At 38.5% G+C, this 21,758-nt stretch overlaps 1 pseudogene; it reads right to left on the bottom strand.

Annotated features, from left to right (window-relative positions):
• Positions 1 to 12,762: 12,762 nt before the first annotated feature.
• Positions 12,763 to 19,695, bottom strand: LOC122064235 (annotated as a pseudogene).
• Positions 19,696 to 21,758: the final 2,063 nt, after the last annotated feature.

The raw sequence follows: 21,758 nt of genomic DNA, 5'->3' as shown, positions 1-21,758 counted from the left end.
GGCTCAGGCACCACAGGGAGCTAGACTGCAAGGGAAAGTGTTTGCACTGACTACTAAGGAAGCGAAGGCATCGTCTGGAGTGGTCATAGGTACCTTGTTGATATCGATGACCCCTGCATATGTTTTGTTTGATACTGGTGCATCACATTCATTTGTATCCCCTACTTTTGCCACTAAGATGAATATCAAGCCAAAAATGTTAACACACAAGTTAGTAGTTAGCACACCAACTGGGAGTGAGATAGGATTAGAGGAGATTTATGAGCCGTGTCCTATTCAAGTCTGTGGATGGTACATGATTGCCCATTTGATTAAATTAGAGATGTGTGACTTCGATGTTATCTTAGGTATGGATTGGTTATCCGCCTATAGGGCATGTGTTTTATGTGCTCAGAAGAAAATTGTATTCAAACTTCGAGAAGGAGGTGAGTTTGTTTACAAAGGGAGAAAAGTCAAGAAGTCCAAGAAACTAGTGATATCTACACTTAAAGTGAGAAGATTACTAGAGCAAGGATGTGAGGCTTATTTGGAATTTGTGATTGACACAACTAAGGAGAGTAAGTCGGTAGAGGAAATAGAAGTAGTGAGAGAATTTTCAGACATCTTTCCTGACAACTTACCTGGACTACCCCCGGACCGAGAGACTGAATTCACTATTGATCTGATCCCTGGGGCGGCACCTATATCAAAAGCTCCATATAGGATGGCACTTTCAGAACTGAAGGAGTTGAAGGAACAATTACAAGATTTATTGGAGAAAGGGTTCATCCGACCTAGTGTGTCCCTATGGGGAGCACCGGTACTCTTTGTTAGGAAGAAGGATGGGAGTATGAGAATGTGCATAGACTACAGGGAACTCAATAAGCTAATTATCAAGAATAAGTATCCGTTGCCTATAATCGATGATCTCTTTGATCAATTGCAAGGTGCAATCACGTTCTCCAAAATTGACCTTAGATCTGGTTATCATCAACTCAAGATCAAAGAGGGTTACATCAAGAAGACATCTTTCAGGACCCATTATGGACACTATGAGTTCCTAGTTATGCCATTTGGACTAACCAATGCCCCTGCAGTGTTCATGGAGTTGATGAATAGAGTATTCCATGATATGTTAGACAACTTTGTCATCGTGTTCATTGATGACATTTTAATCTATTCGAAGAGTAGGGAGGAACATGCTACCCATTTGAGATTTGCCCTTCAGCGATTGAGAGAGAAGCAGTTGTATGCAAAATTCAGTAAATGTGAATTTTGGCTTACACAAGTGCATTTCTTAGGGCATGTTGTCTCAGAGAAGGGCATTGAAGTTGATCCTGGAAAGGTAAAGGCTGTGGTAGAATGGGAGGCACCTAAGAATGTAGGTGAAATTCGTAGTTTCCTGGGGTTAGCAGGGTACTACAGAAGGTTCATCAAAAATTTCTCACGCATTTCTGGACCTATAACTCGACTAACACGGAAGGGAGTGAAATTTGAATGGTCTAAGGAATGTGAAGAAAGTTTCTAGGAATTGAAGTGGAAATTAATAACAGCTCCAGTACTCACAATTCTAGAAGGCAACGCTGGAATGGTAGTATGTAGTGATGCATCCAAGTTGGGCTTAGGCTGTATGTTGATGCAAAATGGCAAGGTTGTAGCATATGCATCTCAACAGCTGAAGGACTATGAAAAGAATTACCCCACTCATGACTTGGAGTTAGCAGCGGTCATTTTTGCTTTAAAGGTCTGGCGGCATTATTTATATGGGGAAAAGAGTGAGATCTACAGCGATCATAAGAGTTTGAAATACTTTTTCACCCAAAAGGAGCTGAATATGAGACAAAGAAGATGGTTGGAACTGATCAAGGATTATGACTGCACCATCCATTACCATCCGGGGAAGGCCAACGTAGTGGCTGATGCATTAAGCAGGAAGTCTTAGACTCTGTCCCTAGCAGCCTTGACTATGAATGAACAGTTGATTGAGGAAGCAAGAAGAATGGATTTGGAACTACTAACGAATGATGCGACTGTGACCTTGGCCGCACTTATGATACAACCATCGTTAGTGGAGAAAATCCAAGTCTCCCAAGTACTAGATGAGGATCTTCAGAAAATAGTAAGCGATATCAAAGAAGGAAGACAAAAAGACTTAAATTTCAAGTTGACTGAAGATGGGGTCCTCAAGTTCAAAGATAGACTTTGCGTACCAAAGGATGAAGAGATGAGGGAATTAATATTGAAAGAAGCTCATAGTTCACCCTACTCCATCCATCCAGGTAGTACAAAAATGTACAAGGATTTGAAGAAGTCCTATTGGTGGTGTGGCATGAAAACTGACGTAGCCACCCATATAGCCAGATGCTTGAATTGTCAACATATCAAAGTAGAAAGGCAAAGGCCACATGGCTTATTACAACCCCTACCCATACCAGAATGGAAATGGGAAAACATTACCATGGATTTTTTCACAGGACTGCCACGTACTCAGAAAGGGAATGACACCATCTGGATAATTGTAGACCGACTGACCAAGGTGGCCCACTTCATCCCTATGAAGATTACTTACTCCATGGAAAAGTTATCTCAACTGTATGTTGACAATATTGTCTGATTACACGGGGTACTAGCAAGTATTGTCTCTGACCGCGATGCCAGATTCACCTCCAACTTCTGGAAATGTCTACAGACAGCAATGGGGACACAACTGAATTTTAGCATAGCATTCCATCCACAGATAGATGGGCAGTCAGAGAGGACTATACGGACCCTAGAGGATATGTTGTTAGCTTGTGTATTGGATATGAGCTATAGCTGGGATGAGCACTTGTCACTCATAGAGTTCTCCTACAACAATAGCTACCAGGCTACTATAGGCATGGCACCTTATGAAGCCCAGTATGGTAAGAAATGCAAAACGTCTTTGTATTGGGATGAAGTTGGAGAAAGGAGGATCCTAGGTCCGGAACTGATCCAAGCCACTTGTGAGAAAGTGGATGTAATCAGGGAGAGAATTAAGGCGGCTCAATCAAGACAGAAAAACTATGCGGATGTCAGACGAAAGCACGTAGAGTTTGAGGTGGGCGATAAAATTTTTCTAAAAGTATCCCCAATGAGAGGAGTGAAGAGGTTTGGCAAGAAGGGAAGCTAAGTCCTCGATACATAGGACCTTATGAAATATTGGGTCGAGTCGGAATAGTAGCTTACCGGGTCGCTATGCCACCCGAATTAGAAGGAGCTCATAATGTGTCTCATGTTTTCATGCTCAAGAAGTACATTTCCGATCCAGCTCATATTTTGACACACGTACATTTGGAACTTGACGCTAATTGGAAGTATGTAGAACAGCCAGAAGAAATCATTAACCGGAGAGACCACATTCTCCGCAATCGGACTATTTCTTATGTACTAGTCAAGTAGAGGAATCACTCCAGACAAGAAGCATCTTGGGAACGTGAGGAGGAAATGAAGAAGAAATATCCTTAGTTGTTTGGATCACCAGGTATGTCAAATTTTGGGGACGAAATTTCTTGTAAGGAGGGGGAATGTTATACCCGAACCCTAAAACTTCCTATTAAATGTTCACGTGCGACGTCGGAGGACACCAGTACCAGTGAGCACTGGGTTGCATCCGTCTTTTACCGAGGAAGGAAGGGTGACCCCACTTGCACCTGCTACCCATGCTTAAGTAATTGGAAGGGATTCTGGACCCAAAGGGAAAGGTCAGTTGAACCTCATAAACACTAGAAACCCTGGAGAAGGCCCCACTCAAACAGAGGAGAAATCGCCATACAAAAAGGCCCCACTCAAACAAAGGAGAAATTTCCATACAAAGTGACCAGTTCAGTCTTCACCGGCTGATGGTCACCAGTGGATGGAGCATCCACCGGTGAGAATACTGGCTGAAAACGGGTTAATTTGCCGTGGGACCCGGATCTTCGCACCCGTGCACATCAAACCACCCCCAATAGTTGGTACAACCTATTGGGGAATAGATTAATGTATCCAGACACCCTAAGGTGGGCCCGTTAGTGTCGAATAACGGAATAAATCGGTATTGGGTAAAAACCCATTAATTCCCCAAACAGCCCTTAGTGGGACTTAAGTGGGTATAAATAGGGCCCTTACCATACATTTCTTCTCCTACCAAAATAGAAAGAACGAAAGGGAGAAAGAAGAAGAAGAAGAAGAAGAAGAAGAAGAAGGAGAGGAAGGAAGGAGGAAGGCTAGGGCTCCATTCTTGAGGTAAGCTCATATGCTCATCTCTCCACAGACACACATAAATCTCTAGCTATCTCTCTTTCTCTCCTTCCCATTTCACTCTTTATTGGGAGTAATGGAGACCCAACCAAATTCCACCTACCCAACCGTAAATACTACATAATGGGAGAGGGAAATTAGAGTAAGAGACCTACATTGGCAAGGTTATTCACTCAACCTTGGGTCTAAGGACAAATACCAATGAAATCCCTACCCAAAACCCTAGGATTTGGGAATTTAAACAAATCCTTTATGACCTAACACCCTAACCTAATCCTAAGTTGGGGAAAATGAAGTTAAACCTAGGTATGGTGTGTGAGAGTGATCTCATGAGCCATTAATGACCATTCCATGAGATCAACCTAAGTCTTCCCCAATGTATCCTAACCTAGACTTGTGTATTGAGGAAATTGGGTGTATCTTGAAACCCTATGTTGATCAACTCACTAATTTCACTAAACCTAAGCTAAGTGAAGTGTGTGAGGATACCCTACATGAAAAACCAACCCTAAAATCACAAAACCCAATTTGTAAACTATACAAAAGAAGGAGAAATGGGAATGGAGTTGGGAAATGACACCCCACTGAAAAATACGTATTTCCACCACCATACACAGGGCCACAGGGCCAATAGGGCTGATCTGGGTAAGAAAAACCCAATTTTACCTTCACCGACGGATGGTCACCGGCCAGCCGGTGAAGGCAGGAACCATCCACCGGTGAAAATATTATAGGATGTACATTCCGTTCAGATTCATCCACCGATGTACTCATTGGCGGATGACCATCCACCGATGAACCATTTTGAAGTTAATTTTTAATCCTTTTAATTGGGGCACGAGTCTTAGTGTCCCACTCCTCTATGAAGAACAGAATAACCTAAAAATACTATGTATCCTAGGAGTGGAACCGAGAAGTGATGGGGACACGTAACACGAAACCATCAACTATCTACCGCCATCTAGAACACGAGGTGAGGGGATTTTGTGTGTTTTTATGGAATGCTTGCATCATAATGCATATGTGAATGAATTTTATCATTTTTCATATTATTATATTATTCCTTATATATGGTGTTGATGTGGCATGAGAATGTGGATTATGATTGTGCATGTGTGCGTGCGTGTGTGTGTGTGTGACTGGGGTGCAGGGTGGCCAACGGTTGGTGCCAGCGGCACTGTATGCTCAGGGTGTGTGTGTGTGTGTCTGTGTGTGTGACTGGGGTGCAGGGTGGCCAACAGTTGGTGCCGACGGCACTGCATGCTCAGGGTGAGTGTGTATGTGACTGGGGTGCAGGGTGGCCAATGGTTGGTGCTGACGGCACTACATGCTCAAGGTGTGTGTGAGTGTGTGAGTGTGATTGAATTATGTTGTAGCATATTAGAATGCATTGGGCTAGGATAACCACCCTGGTGCTACAACCCTTGCCAATAGGGGTTTACGTATTAGTTAATCCTCTCGTCGGATGGTCCGTGGTTAGGGATGATTTTCGGTGACTGAGGTGTGAAGATGCCAACGTCCTGATAGTCCCTCATGTGATGTTTGATTCGGTGATGGGTATACCCTACATGCGATGTTGGATTCGATGTAGTGGTATCATGGGGAGGGTTATTAATAGGGGTTTACCGGGTAACGATGTGGTTCCAGAACTGGCACGCTCCTGACTTGCAACTAGCTAGTATCCCTGGGGACTGATAACGTACATTCATGACTGGGGATAACACCTACGTTGCAGTAGCACTTATACCCCCTTTGGACTTAGAAATTGTTGCATAGAATTGCTTGATAATAAATGGATCATGTCATTACACTCACATAATTGCATTCATATTGATGTGGTCAGGCATGAATATTCATATTGTTGCATTTTCTTGGATTGTCATGATTGCTTGTGTGTGTTACCCTCACTGGGCTTCGTGGAAGCTCACGCCCTGTTGTTGCACCTTTTTAGATGTTGATTCAGGAAATCCTTTGGAAACTGTAATCGAGGTCCCGACTCTCTACGGAGGTGACCTCTGGGATGAGGAGCTAGTTACGCACGAGGATGGATGCGTGTGCGATGATTGTGCATTTGGAGCACTCTGAGGATGGGAGTATCATCTTCTATTTTTTATTCTTTTTGTACTTAATAGATGTAGCCCTATGGGGGCATAACTGTAATTATGATTAAGATGTGAAAACATTCTTTTGTGTAAATATGGTAAATATCAATATAAATCCCCAGTTGATATATATTTTGTTTATATTATAAGTATGTGATTTTAGAATTCATTTCACAATCTTATGAACTTAAAGTACTACGTCGTGGATCATGGATGGATGGTGGACACGTGTGCGTGTCCATGCCGCCAGCCTTCAGGTGAGTGGAGGCGGGGTGTGACATACTCCTCTCTCCCATTTATTATTTCAGCAAGGGTTGGTGTAGAGGAGTAAAGAAGAGGGAGAAAAGAGGGAAGAGAAGGGAAGGAAGTAAAGGAAAGAGTTCCCCCTTGATTTCCGAAGCCATATCTTACCTTTTCATCTCCGAAATACTGATCGACACCTTGAGATCTACATATTGAGATAGGTAATGCCATAAACCTTTGGAATATGATGAAACCCTCTTGTGTGTGGTCAAATCAAAGGGTTAATAGAAACCTTCCGTGATTTCTTTGAAGGTTTAAAGGAAGGGAAATCAAGATTTGAAAGCATTTTGATGACATTTTGAGTTGGGAAAAGGATCTTAAGTTTTTGGGGTTTCTTAAGCTAAGGTATGATTTTGTTCCCAATACCTTGATTTGAACTTATATCTATGATATGTTCAAGTGGATGAAGCCTTAAGTGTGTGGCAAATGAGTTTGAAACAACCCCCTTGGATTCCCAAGAGGTGCGATGAAGAAGAGAAGAAGGATTAATATATATTATCTTGACATTATAAATGCCATTTTCATGCACATGCTTGACTGCTACTGGATGCATTTAGGAATGAATATGTTGTATCTTTAAGTTTTTAAATACTCATTATTTGTTTTGAATCATGAGCATGAATTTATCGATTGTTGGATTATGATGATGATTAGTCGGGCATGTATTGAATGGCTAGATTAGATGCCATAGTTGACTTGGAAATGAATGCATTAGTACACCGTGGAATGGGACATAGAAGTACTATATAGTCGTACTATCTCATATAAGAGCATGTGGTTAGGATTTGACATACCCTCATGCTACGACCCTTCCCAACAGAAGCTTAGGCATTGGGTTATCATTGGGGGGAAGTGTCAATTGCAGACCACTGAGGTTGTTAGAAGTAAGTCTGGCTGATCATTAGGACAGTTGGAAACCTTGGTGATATATTCAGAGGGCCGAGCATACTGCATTTATTTTTTGCTGTGGTTCGGCCATGATTTACTTTTCTGTTGTGGCTATGCCACGATTTACATTTCTGCTATGGTTCGGCCACAATTTACTTTTCCGAGTACTCACAATCGGTCCTCTCCAAAAACCCTATGGGTGTATCATGGGATGGAGAACGAGTCTCGTACCCGGGGCATACACACACTATGGTTGTGAGTAGCACATAACCTATGACTTAGTAATATTGCCTAGGTGGATAGGCCTAAAATGAATCTCATGCATGTAGTATCATTTGAAATGCAATTACTTATGTGAGTCTTTCTTTTCATTTACTGAGCTAGTGAGCTCATCACTGATGTACACACTTTTTTAGATGATTTTATAGGTTTTTCGATAAAGGAACAAGTGTTGGGGTCCCTTGACGAATCTCCAGTGGGAGATTGATGGGTCCTGGAGGGATTTGGGCAGGGCGCTGGGTGCCTATGTGAGGGCTGCATTGTGGGGCAACAGTAGCTATTCCAACACAACTCTTCTTTTTTGTTCTTTTGATATATTCTCCTTTTTGTGCTTTAGATATTTAAATTATTATTTCTTGTGTAAATATCATGCCTACAGGCCCACATGTAAATATACTATGTATAACAATTTGAGTATGAAGTGTAAGTGGGAAAAATTTACAGGTATATATATATGATAAGTCTTCTGCTGAATTAATTAATTTTATTTCCAAATTGTTGTGGTGTGTTATGATTTGGTTATTATATCAGATGATCCTAGTGGTTTTGGATTACCCAGAGGGAACTTGGTCACCGGTCTGGTTCTATTTGAACAGGGTGTGACACCCAATCTGGTAGCAAATTTAATAGAGAACATTCCATTTGGGTGTAGGCCACAACATAGCTTGTCTGGAACCCCTTCAGAGCTTAGAGGGATTTGAAGGATACCCTCAATTTCTACTGGAATAAAAAAAAGCCCTCAACTTTTGTAAATCCCATTGGCAATGCTTATCAATAAGGTCTGAAACTTAATTGAAGGGACACTCCGGAGGTCTAAGGAGGTGAAGTATGTAGCCTTCAAGAGATGGAATCCATGGATCCTCCCAAATCTGAATAGAGCATCCATTCCCAACAATCCATAAAAGCCCACGCTACAGAAGCTGTCTCCCATGCAATATACTCCTCCATGCCCAATATGGTCTATGCCTCGCTTAGGCAAGGGAAAAAGATCCATTGGGAAAATAAATACTCTTAATTAGTCTCACTCATAAAGACTCAAAATTAGATACAAGTTGTCATCCTAGTTTTGCAAGCAACAGTTGATTTTGAATATTTAGATCTTTTAGCCCCAATCCACCTTCAAGCTTTGGAAGACATAGGCAAGCCATCCAAACCCAATGGGTTTTTCTCTCATCCTTGTTTTGCTCCCAAAAGAAGTTACACCCATCCTTATTGATCTCATCAAGAAGCCCTTGGGGAAGCTTGAAATGGGTCATGTGATAAGAAGGACTGGCAATCATCACAGACTTAAGGAGAACTTCTTTCCCTGCTAGAGATAGTAATTTTTCCTTCCATCCAGCAATCTTGCTAATGGTTCTATCTTTCATGCTCTGGAAAGTAGCTTTCTTGTTCTTTCCAATATAGGAAGGGAGTCCCAATTAAATTCTATATTGCACTAAACCTTCCACTCTAATAATCCTTGCATAAATACACCTCAGTCTGAGGGGGGGTATTTGGGCTAAAGGATGTTGAAGATTTTTGCCCATTTATAGCTTGTACTAATGAGCCACAATATAGAGAAATGACATTCCTGAGACTTCTGAGAGACCATGGTTTGCTTTAAGGAAAATAAGATAGGCATCAGTAAAAAAAAAGAGTAAGTTGTGGACTAGAGCGCTTGATCCTCATACCTTGCAAGTTCCCATTTTGCACAGCCCTAGAAATCAATGATGTGAAGTACTCCGTACAAATCACAAACAACCTTGGGGAGAGGGGGTCTCCTTGTCTGAGACCTCTAGATGGAAGGATGGATCCTTTTTGCACTCTATTCAATAGGAAAGAGTAAGACACTATGTTAACGCACTGCATGAGGAGCCTAACCCATTTTTCACACAAGCCCATTTTAGATAAGATGGTAGAGAGAAAATCCCACTCAATCCTATCATATATGCCTTCCTCATATCAAGTTTGACTGCAGCCAAGTAGTTTCTGCCTTTTTTCAGATTCTTCATGTGATGGAAGGCTTTTTGGGCAATTAGGACATTTTCAAAGATAGTTCTTCCTTCAACAAAGATTGTTTGCTCTGGGGCAATGATAACATCAAGCCATTTTTCAATCTCTTTGCCAGGACCTTTGCAAAGATTATGTACACCACATTACAAAGGCTAATTGGCCTGAACTGGTCCACCCTCTCTGCTGCTGTAACTTTTGGGATAAGCAGAATGTGAGTTTGTTTTAAGTCCTTTGAGAAGAAACCCAGATTCAAAGAAAGACTTCATTGCCAAGCATATCTCAGGCACAACTGTATTCCAATAAGATTGGAAGAACACTGGAGATAGACTGTCAGGCACAGGGGCTTTTAAAGGTTTCATGCTAAAAACTACCGCCTTTGCCTCATCATTTGAAATAGGTAAACACAAATCTCTATTCATAGCATCAGTAAATTTTGGAGTGATATATTGGAGAGCAAGATCCAAATCAATGCTGCCTTTAGCGGAATAAAGGTTTTCAGAAAAGGAGAAGATTTCTCGGTCAATGTCTTCCTCATTGTCAAGCCATCTCCCACCAAGAGATTTTAGTTTCAGGATTTTATTTCTACTTCTCCTTTGAAGAGTGGAGGAATGAAAAAACTTTGTATTTCTGTCACCCCCTTCCAACCATTGGATTCTTGACTTTTGATTCCAATATGACTCTTACTGGTCAAGATGAAACTTGAGCTCTTTTTGCACCTTGAATTCCATCCCAGCCAGTTCAGGGTGCCAAGGCATACTTTGGATACTCTTAAGCTTTGCCATCTTCTCATTCACTACCTCATCCACATCTTTTACACATTTCCTCTTCCATTTCACCAATTTTGCTCAAACATTGCTAATCTTTTTGTGGACTTTAAACATGTAGGAATCTTGCCATTCAGAAGCCCAACTACTAACAATAGTTTCTTTACAACCCTGGAGAGCCTTCATCTTTCTTCAAAGGGGCAACGGTCATAGCCACAAGCAGGCTCAAACATAACTCCTGCATCTGGGAATTTATCCTTCCAACAATAAGAGCAAAGAGCACGATCCAATTTCTCACGAATAACACCATTTCTCCATCTTCGGTTGGACCAAGTAAAGAATGGACCATTAGAGCACATATCCTTAAGAGCACATGAATCGACAAAGGATCGAAAGCCATTGAGTTGTCTTGCGGCTTTGACCCTTCCCCCTTGCTTCTCATCAACCTTGAGAATTTCATTGAAATCTCCACACAACTAGGATGTAGTCACTGAGGCCCTAAGTAATATTAGTTGCTGCCAAAAATCAGGCCTATCAAAAGTTTTGGGAGGACCATAAACGAAACTAAGTCTCCAACAATCATTTGAACCATTCAGCCTAAAATTGCAATCAATAAAATAAGGGGAGCTAAAAACAATCTGCAAGGCTACATCTGATGTCCACATCATACATAAACCACCACTATTTCCAATGGGATCAACAGTTACAAAATTTTAAAATTTAAGAGAATTACATAATAACTTCATTCTTTCATGATCACATTTTGTCTCCATGAGAAAAATAACAGAGGGACGGTATTTGGACACAAGGGTCCCAAGTGGGTATGAATACAAAAGGGTACAGAGAGTAAGAGAGGATAAATTATTGACTATACCCTTCACAAAGAAACAAATCTTGAAGGATCCAAAACACCAAAATTTGAAATGCAGCGGTACCATAAACCCCACAATGTTTTTTTTCTAAAATAAAGAACATTTTCACGTATTTTACCATATGAGACACGTAATCATAGGTCATGGAAAATGAAAAATGTTATTACTTCCTATATCATTTGTGCCTTTGTGGCCATTCATCTCCCATTTCCCTGCTTTTCTTATCATAGTGTGCACCATTTAACGTCAGTGATGAGTCTTTTCCTACGGTGTAAACCATAGGAACTACGTGGTCCATATCTGACCCTAATTGTACTTGATATGGGCCCCTAAACCCAAGATTCCCTACATTAAGGTGGGCTTAGCATATGAGGTAGAATGTTTGACCCTTAGTTTAGTAGCTGTACGACCAGAAATGTGGCTATCAACACTAGTAAAAATCTTTCCATCCCAACGGTTTCCTCTATAGAGAGCATCAATTTCCAAAAAAAAAATGGGATCTAAGGCCTAGGGTGTAGCCCCCTTGGCCCATATCATTTAATAGCTAATGAAAATGACTCAATGAACCGGGCGGATTCAAGTGAAACTACCTCTAGCAACCAATGGATTTGAATGATTGTATTGAAGAATTAGGGTGTCCGACCAGCAACAGAATGAGTCGACAAATAGCTTAGCATGACTCACTAGATAGCACTGGTGAAGTGGTACTAGGAATCGTAGGGAGACCGGAGTGTTCAATAATGACTCTTAAAAGCATATTTCATTCTTGGGGCTATCCTAGGCCCAGTTTACTGAGAAGCCCAAAAGAACTAGAAGATTTAGTGTTTACCATAATCAAGGCCCATGAGGATGATGTAGTCATGATGATAAGTATTTAATGCCCACCCCACCCTCTTCTATGCCTGTGTTTTAGTATGTTTTCTGAAGGTTACATTTCAACATTCTTTTTCAAGGGCTAGATCTTCTTTCTTCTATATAAATTTGTATTGTAAAATAAAAACAAAATCACGAGAGAAGAAGTTGAATCCATTATAACCTCTTGTGGTGAGTGAATCCCATTCTTCGGTTGAGTAAGTTCCTATTTGAGTTGAAGGTTTTCTTTTGACTGAGTGATTCTCATATTTGGGTTAATTGAGTCTCGAAGTGACCATAGAATTAAGTGGTCCTCTCTGGTGCTTGAGTTAAACAGTCCTCTTAGACCCTTGTTATCTTGTACTTTTCTTAGTTTGAGATTTTAGCTTCATAATAGGATCACTTTTTCTTTTTCTTTTTTTGGTGTTTGTGTGCATGAAAAGGCCCATTATATGTATAGAAAATAATTAATTAACTGCACAAAAAGAAAGAGATAACAAAACAAATTATATTAGTATGTTACTTCTTACATGGATGGAAAAAAAGAAAACAGTTACTGCATATAGATACACTTGTCAAAATCTTGCTACATTGAAGCAACAAGGTGAAACACAGGGTAGAGTATGGTGGGAAAACATGGAATTTTCTTCAGTTTGGAGCTTAGGGCAGCTTCATCTTCATCTTCATCTTCAATTATCCTGAGCCTGTGGTAGACTGCCCCCTCTATGTCATCTACTGAGGTCGGGTGGCAACCTTGCTCCACCTGCAAATGATGAAAATCCAATTAAAGTTTTTTTAATCCTAAGAGACAGCAAAAAGCAAGTGGTTTTCAAACATAGAAACTCAATCACAAAAGATGGAATATATCTTCTTCAATGAACCAACACCTTCCACCCATCAACCTCACAATTCTAGCAAGATAAGATGGGAGACTCTTAACTATCACCCATGTGTAAAATTACATATGTACCCTCAAAGAAATCTGTGCACAGATATTTGTTCACCATTAAATGAAAATAAGCTGGGCACTTTCCAACATGACCCGGTTCAGTTCAGTTCATTCTAGTGACCAAAGTGTTAGAAGCAGAGACATACCTTGACATTGAAGGAATAGAGCACAAGATGGTCCATCGTAGTGACATTGAGGTGAAGAATGGAGAGACGGAGAGCTTGGAAGCCAGCCACCAATTTGAAGAGCTGTCTAGGTCTCCTCCTTGAGAAGATTCGCAGGTTGGCATGAGTTTCAATCAATGTAACCTCAATATCAGCAATGGCAGGTGGCATGTTCTCCACTGGATACTTACATGGATTTTGACACCATAGGTACTGAGGGTAAGTGAAGAACTGAGCAAATTGGGGTGACAAGAAGATTTCTCTCTTGTTTTCATGGGCTCCTCCTCCCCCTTGATGCATTTGGCGTTTCTTGGCTTCAAGTGATTGCAGAAGTTGGTCAAGCTCCTTCACAAATTCTATAGCTCCGCCGACAATAGATGCTTGGTCACCCTGCACCAAGCCACATTTGTGAGCAAAGGGGTGTGTATGGTTCCACCACCACAGTCCATTTGAATTACTGAAGTGTTTACTCATATAAATGGGTCCTAGTTCTCTACAATCATGTATGAAATGAACAAGCCCCCATAGACCCACTTAATTTGTTTAAGCATTTCTAAGCAATTAAATAAGAGGGGAAAAGAAGGCATGTATGTACCCTCTGTATGTAAGACTCAGTCATCATAGACCATAGAACAGCTAAGTGTTCATTCATCTACTTACGGCGGTTTCGTTCCACTGCAATGTGGGTCATGTAAGAATTCCAATTATGTGGGCTAGCATAGTCTAAGATTTGTTTCTAAAACCAGTTTAGTGGTGTTGACTATAGATGGAATAAGCAGAAAGAATCTAATATTATTAGTAAGTGATCTCTATGGAGATATTGGATTCTATTAGCACACCTTAATGGTATGAAATATTTATTACTATGTGGACCTAATGTATTGTTTCGTTAATGGAGAGGAAACTCTAATTTTATTGTAGGGTTAGTCCCTACCCTCACCCCTATATATAGTTATCACTAATCCATTAAGTGAAGCTAATGACCTAAAGCAAAAGGGAAAGAGGGTAGACCAGACCAACATTGATCGGATTGATACGAAAAGCATACGAGAAGACTTTGAGGAGTCCTTATTCTTCAGCCATGGATTCAGGTATGCCTAAAACATGTCTCTGTAGTGTTTAATCATGCACGGTTATCGATCTTCATGAATCGTTCCGTATTTATTTTCTATCAATGGTATTAGAGCCTCATTCATAGAGATCGATAGGCTGTATACATATACACTTTTTTGTATTATTCTGAATCTAAAAGCCATGGCTGCTATCTACCTCAATGGAATGTAATTTTGATATGGTTTATTTTAATTTGGCTATTGACGTCATGATTTATATTTAGCAGTAACTATTTTTTCTTAATCATTTTGATCCGGTTAAGGATATTGGGATCGGCTACCCTGTGCAGTGATAATTTCAAGTATCAAAACCCTTTAAGAAAAACCAAAAGTTAAAAAGTGGTTCTGACAAAAAAATCAAAAAAAAAATGATAGATTTGGTTTACTCCCCACCCGAGAAGGGTTTTGTTTCCTTTTCAAGCACCTAAGTGATTGCGGACGAATGGATCCCGTTCGTTAGAGTTAGAATCTGGGATCGGCAGCTGCATAAGCATCAATGGCTATTTTAGTCTTAAAATTAAAAAAATAAAATAAAAAAAAGGAAAGAGGTGGGATTGGAATCCACGTTTTGGTTTTGCAGGTTTTTTGTTTCAAAAACTACCTTCTAGCGATCTGGTTTTGTACGTGTATTCGATTTTCTGTTTGGGATTGGAATCGGTGTAAGGCTTGGATTCGGTTTTGGTATTTGTTAAAAAATAAATAAATAAATAAAAACCGACCTGCAACTGGCAGTGGTTGTTTTTTTTTGAAAAAAAAAAAAAGAATTTGGTTGTGGGTGATGATAGACCCAGACTTGGTTCTATCAATTCATTTTTTTCTTTTTTGAAATCCTTTAAAGTAATGGGTTGGGCCTTATTTATTTCATAAAAAAAAAAAAAGGTTTATTGTTTCATTTAAACTGTTATGGGCTTAGTCCCATGGGCTTGATATATATGTATATATATAAATATCAAATGGGATTTGTAAAGTGGGCTCTCTTACGTTTTAAAATTCCATTCTGTTTCAACTTATGGTTTATACTAAAGTCTTTAAATAGTCATCACTAAGGTATTGTCTTGATTCAAACCAATTTTGATCCGATTCAAAATGAAATAATTATTGTTCTTTTCACAGATAATACAAGAAAATGAGAGGATCAGTGTATCCTTGTCCCAAAGAATAAAGATGCAGTTTTAGTTATAACTCTTGAGTGATATAGTCATTACACTGAATGCACGTAAATCTCACCAAGTTGAACTTTATTATTTGTGTGGTCAATTTAATGGGCTTTAGTGAAAATTCTTTGTGGGTAGAGTTGACATCTTAAAGATTAATATTAATGATGATAAATTTACTCACATTTGAGATGTTATGACACAAGATCATCCTGCGTTACTTATACATGTTGATGGCTTATTAACTATTTTCATCATAGTTTCAATGAAATCTAGTTTTGAAGTCTAATAATTATATAGACCATAAACAGTTTATGCAAATGGAATCAGAAATCGTTTAATTTTGATTTATTGAAATGACTTCTGAAATCTGTTTATATTGTTGATTATTTTGACTTTGTTTATTCAAGCCAACAGTTAGATTTAGTTCAAATATGAACTGATGTTGACTCTTATAGATGGTACTTTTATTAGGTCATATAGTCTTATACTCTTATATTAGTAGGAGAATAAATTATTATCCCATTAAGGGTAATATATGTATCATACATGTTTTATTATGTATACTACACTTGTCGTTTCATGAATTTTAAGTCAATCTGAGGTATTTTGATATTTTCTTCGATGTTATATTTATCGGTCTTGACATTAGGTTTCATCACGAGATACATAATTATGAGTTTTGACACCCCATTATGATTAAAAATATCACAAGTGCATTGTTTAAATAATATTTCTTTGAATTTATATGTCCTATGTAAACTTATGATAATGTGCAATTTTATTAAAAATTCATCAAAATAAAATAGATATGTCGTACTTGAATGATTTAAATGACCCCATTGAAGTTTTTTTAGTAGCTTATTGGTATAAAGCCTATGAAGTTATTTATACTTATTATGGATCTAAGCTCACATTACTTTCATTTGTATGGACTATTGTTATTTTAGCCTATAAGTTATTGGATTCATGTGCACTATTAGTTAATGAACTTTTTTTATTTAAAAAAATTATAGGTCTTTATTGTGATTTTAAAGCTTATGGATTGTTATTTGTGTTAGATATTAAAGTCATTTGGGTTAAAAGTTCATACTCGTATACAATTTCTTATATCTAATGCATTATAGATAAGGTAATATATTTTATGTGTTTTTTTTTTTTTTTTTTTGTTATCATGAATAAATGATATGAGCCTTCATATTTGGCATGTTGTCATTATAGGAAATTGCTATATTTAAATTTTCTATTTATTTATGGCAATGGCTGGAAGTACAAAACTGTCATACTAAGAATGTACTCATTTTGATAACTGTTAAATTATGGTGTTACCATATTAACTATTAGGGTTTATAATGGGTTACTTTTGTGGGCTTATGTTGAATATTTTATTAATTAAATACTGAAATAGCTTATCTTGTTGTTTGCACCCAATATTTAAGCCTATGGGCATTTGGTAGCAATCCAAGTCTATAGGTTTTCATCATTTCAGTGATTACGCTTCCACTTAGTGGGCTAGCTACTGAGATTGTAAAATTATTATTAACTCTTTGGGATGGATTGCAGTTAAGGAGACCAGATGACGGACGATGTGCTCTTGCCACCACAGGTGAGTCTTTGTTTGGTCAATTTTACTTGATAGTGTATGGGTTATGTTTTGGGCTTCACAACTTTAGAGGTTCTTGTCTTGCCACCACAGATGATGGAATCTTCAGACTAGTATTGTTTCGAGCATCTCGTCTTACATATGAAAGATTCTACTATGTGTTGGGTGATCTTGTCACCATAGGTGTGATCCCGATGACGTCGGATCTTTCCTCAGTTTATGTTTTCCTACAGTTATTGAAAACAATACTGGGATAAATCTGATTAATAGCCCAATTAGTTAGATCTAATTATATTGTTGGGAAGTTTAATATGCCTTCTATTATTGCATATTGTATATTTTGGTAAATATGTATGATTATATTTGCCAGCTTTGACGTCTCAGCTATTTTCTATTAAAAAAAAATTGAATGGTTCAAATTTTAAGGAATAGAACTAATCCTTTAATATTTCTCTGGCTATTATGATAATAGATTTTAATCTTGAATTGATGAGCCTCCTAAGCCAGTGGTTGTTAATTATGTTCAAGCTAAGGTTCTTTATGAAAATGGGAGGAATCGAATAGGTCTATCTAAAGATCAGTGGGAGTAAGCTCATGAATCATAAATTTCTGTAGAACTACATTATTACAAATTGTTGACTCTATATCATATTCTGTGATAACTTCGCTATAGTTCGTTTCTCTCATAACAGTAAAAGTACTTCAGGCTCTAAACACATTGACATTAAGTATTTTTTGGTCAGAGGGAAAGTTCAAGAGACACAGATTACAATGGAATAGATTGCTACAGAAAACATGATTGCAGATCCTCTTACTAAGGGCTTGACTCCAAAAGTTTTTTTAAGAGCATGTGACTAATATGGGACTTGTTAGTTCTTTTGATGTATTTTATTAATGGGAGTTTTGCTCAATATGTTCGCATTTGACTTCAGTTTTATTTTATATATATGATTCATTATTATTTTTCTCAAGAATATATATGTATTTTTATTATGGCCATTTGTTTATGTGTATACACTTTTTTATTTGCCTCCTACAGAAAATTGAGGTTATATGTGGTGTATTTACTTTATTCGGTATCTGAGGTTCAAGTCAATACACACACATCCAGTCGTTCGCAAAGCCTCATTTGATTGAGGTCTAGTGCTAGTGTTTTGGGACATACAGACCCAGTCCTAATGAACTTCTTTGATTGAAGCTTGAGCATTTGGGAGACGCTTATAGTTAATGAGACTTTCGGTATCTGTCTCATATGGCTCATTTAGTTTTCGAGCCAGGACCAATTTGAAAATAGACATGATGATCACTATTGCATGTTATTTTTTTACTACACTTTCATACTGTTCATCCCAAGTCGGTGATGTTATGAACACTTTGACGTGTTTGGCCTCATATCACTTTAGATGTGATGATCAATACGGTTGAGTGTTTGTAATTCTCATTCAGACCAAGGCATTTGATTTAAGGTGCACTCCATTCGACACTATTTTGTTTGTGGCCACATTTAGTTTATCTAAATTGGAGAGTTGTTTTAAATAAATTCTAAAATCTAGAACTTGTGACATATGCTGCCCAAGTGGGAGATTGTAAGATTTTCAATTATGTGGGCTAGCATAGTCCAAGATTTGTTTTTAAAATCGGTTTAATGGTGTTGATAGATGAAGTAAGCAGAAAAAATCTAATATTATTGGTAAGTGATCTCTATGGAGATATTGGATTCTATTAGCACACCTTAATGGTATGAAATATTTATTACCATGTATAGACCTAAGGTATTATTTCCTTAATGGGGAGGAAACCCTAATTTTATTGTAGGGTTGGTCTTTACCCTCACCCCTATATATAGTTATTACTGACCCATTAAGTGAGGCTAATGACCTAAAGCAAAAGGGAAAGATGATAGACCAGACCAACATTGATCGGATTGATACGAGGAGCATATGAGAAGATTTTGATGAGTCTTTATTCTTCAACCATGGATTCAGGTATGCCTAAAATGTGTCTTTGTAGTGTTTATCATGCATGCTTTTCGATCTTCATGAATCGTTCCGTATTTATTTTTTATCAGGTCATCCTCTGTGTCTCAGCCTCCTCTTTGTTCTTGTAAACCCTTGACTTTCTTCTCATCTTCTTTCTGCTTTGCATCGTTGAATTGGAATTTGAATTCTTTTTTAGTCTCCCACTAATGGGTTTTGAAGAACTCATTTTGGGTCGCGTCGCTGCCAATGGTTGACTGCCGGAAGTCTACTGGAAATCCACAGCTCCTAAACCATGCAAATGTGGGTTGTTATGAATCCCATCTGTAGAATTACTTCTCTCAAATAAGAAGCCTATCTCTAAGGGACCATTTTGGTGTAGTAGAGATAGTGTTATAGATGAAGTTGGAGAGATCTTTGGAAACAAGTGCCTCTATTGCTGCCATAGGAAATTAAATTGAAAGATCTACCGCTGTAGGTGCTTTAAAATTCAAATTGCACAATTGACACTTTGACACAAGTACTTGCTCAGAATCAAAACACTAAAAGTACAATCATTTCCCAGGAGAATCCTACTCTCCAACCTTCTAAAGTCTCCTCAAAGCTCAATTTTTACTCTTAAGGGAGAGAGAGAGATAGAGAGAGAGAGCAATAGAAAAAAAAAAAAAAAGACGAGGAAAGAGGGTTTGATATGAGAGAACGGGAGATAATGGATGGAGGGAGAAGGGAGACAAGGTAATTAGATAAGGGTGGATAGAGAGCTTGAATGAGAGGGTGCACGTGAGAGAGCAGTAAAGGAGCTGTGCATTTCTGCTTCAAAAAGTGAGGAAGAAGGCAGATTTCCCCACAAACACTCCCTAGCTTGCCCATTTCATATATCCTGTGAGCTATGCCAGTGTCTCTAGTATTAGCAGTAGGGGACCCAATATCTATATGGAATTATGCATAAAAACAAGATAACAAGCTGGTTATAAAAGAGCCTCAAAAAAAGCTACTCTTGACATTGAAATGTGTCTTGGGCTTCGCAGGAGGAAATGACAGTTTCCAGTACCTTAGATTCTTCTAAAATAATTACATGGGCAAGCATTGCATGTGCTGATTCTGCCTCCACTCCCTTCTCTCTCCAATCACCATTTTATTTGAAAGCGTATATATATATATATATATATAAATAAGTATCTGATGGCATTTTGAATGTCTACCTATAGCTTGACCCAAGTCCTACATGCCCTGCCCATCCGATTCATCAAGCATTTAATTGATCATGTCCTGGTTCGAGTGATATATGATGAGATATTGATATCGAAACAAATTTGCGAAAATTGCATGATTACTTATTTTTGGTTTTTCTTTATAAAATTATCCATTTTATGTTTCACTTAATAAAATTATACAACATTGAGTTTAGGTTTACAAAATTACTCATTACATTGTCTTTCCCTCCCTTGTTCACATTGTTTGACATTTTTACTCCCACTTCTTTTTACCTCCACTCTTTCACTCTCCAATTGCTACCTCGACTGGCCCTCACCATCCTTTGTCACCACCACAAGGCCACAACTCTACTCCAACTATACCCAAAGCTCTATGGTGAGCGGGGGTTGGGAAGAAGCTCAACAACTCCATGGATGGTTCAATAGGCCAAGGGAGCAAATCTATGTGGAGTACAGGGGGACAATACTCCCCTTCCTCATCTCCCCTCTCCTCTGATCACTACCTCCACCTCTTTCACACTCTCTTCACCACCTCGACTGGCCCCCACTGTCCTTTGTTACCGCCAGAAGGCCACAACTCTACCCTGACTCCACCTATAACTCTATGAAATTATCGACGCTCTCTTCTTCCTTTTGATACAGTAGATGCCCGCAACAATGATCTCTAAACGCAACAAATTTTGAGATAAAAGATTACTTTTGTAGGGTTGTGGATCTATTTTAATGCAATATAGGTGTTCGCATAATCTTTATCCTCGAATTAATCATCTTCCATCTTCCAAATCTTTCATTTGTCACTATCCATTAATAAATCGTTTATTTGAAGTTCAGATTCAATTTGTCCAAGAGATATAGTTCTTATATAACGGAAATCAATTGTAATCTCTTGGTCTGTAATCCGAAGATGAATCTTCATTGAATTAGCATAAGTTTTTAAGAACTTCCAAAAATCCAACACTATAATCTTCGTTCCGTATGGCAAGAACACCCCTAGTATACCAAATTGAAGAAAGTACTTTCTTTTTTGTGCCAACTAGAACCAGCAGGTTACGTGGTTAATCCAAATAGTTCCAGCTATGCGGTTATAAAAACCTTGGCCTTCTTAAGTGCTAGTTCCATTGTTATCGTGATTTTCTCTTCTTTTTCGATCACAAGAATTGTAGGCCGCTCTTATAAGAATATTATCTTGAATATTCTTTATTATTGTTCCATATACCAATTAGGAAATTGATGGATAGCAATATCTTAAAATTAGATTCCAAATAGGAAACCCACTCCTAGTCTAATTAGGGAAA

Source organism: Macadamia integrifolia, unplaced genomic scaffold (assembly GCF_013358625.1).
Source record: "Macadamia integrifolia cultivar HAES 741 unplaced genomic scaffold, SCU_Mint_v3 scaffold1572, whole genome shotgun sequence".
NCBI lineage: Eukaryota > Viridiplantae > Streptophyta > Magnoliopsida > Proteales > Proteaceae > Macadamia > Macadamia integrifolia.
Note: the sequence above shows the minus strand (reverse complement) of the source record. Positions and strands in the feature narration are given on the sequence as shown.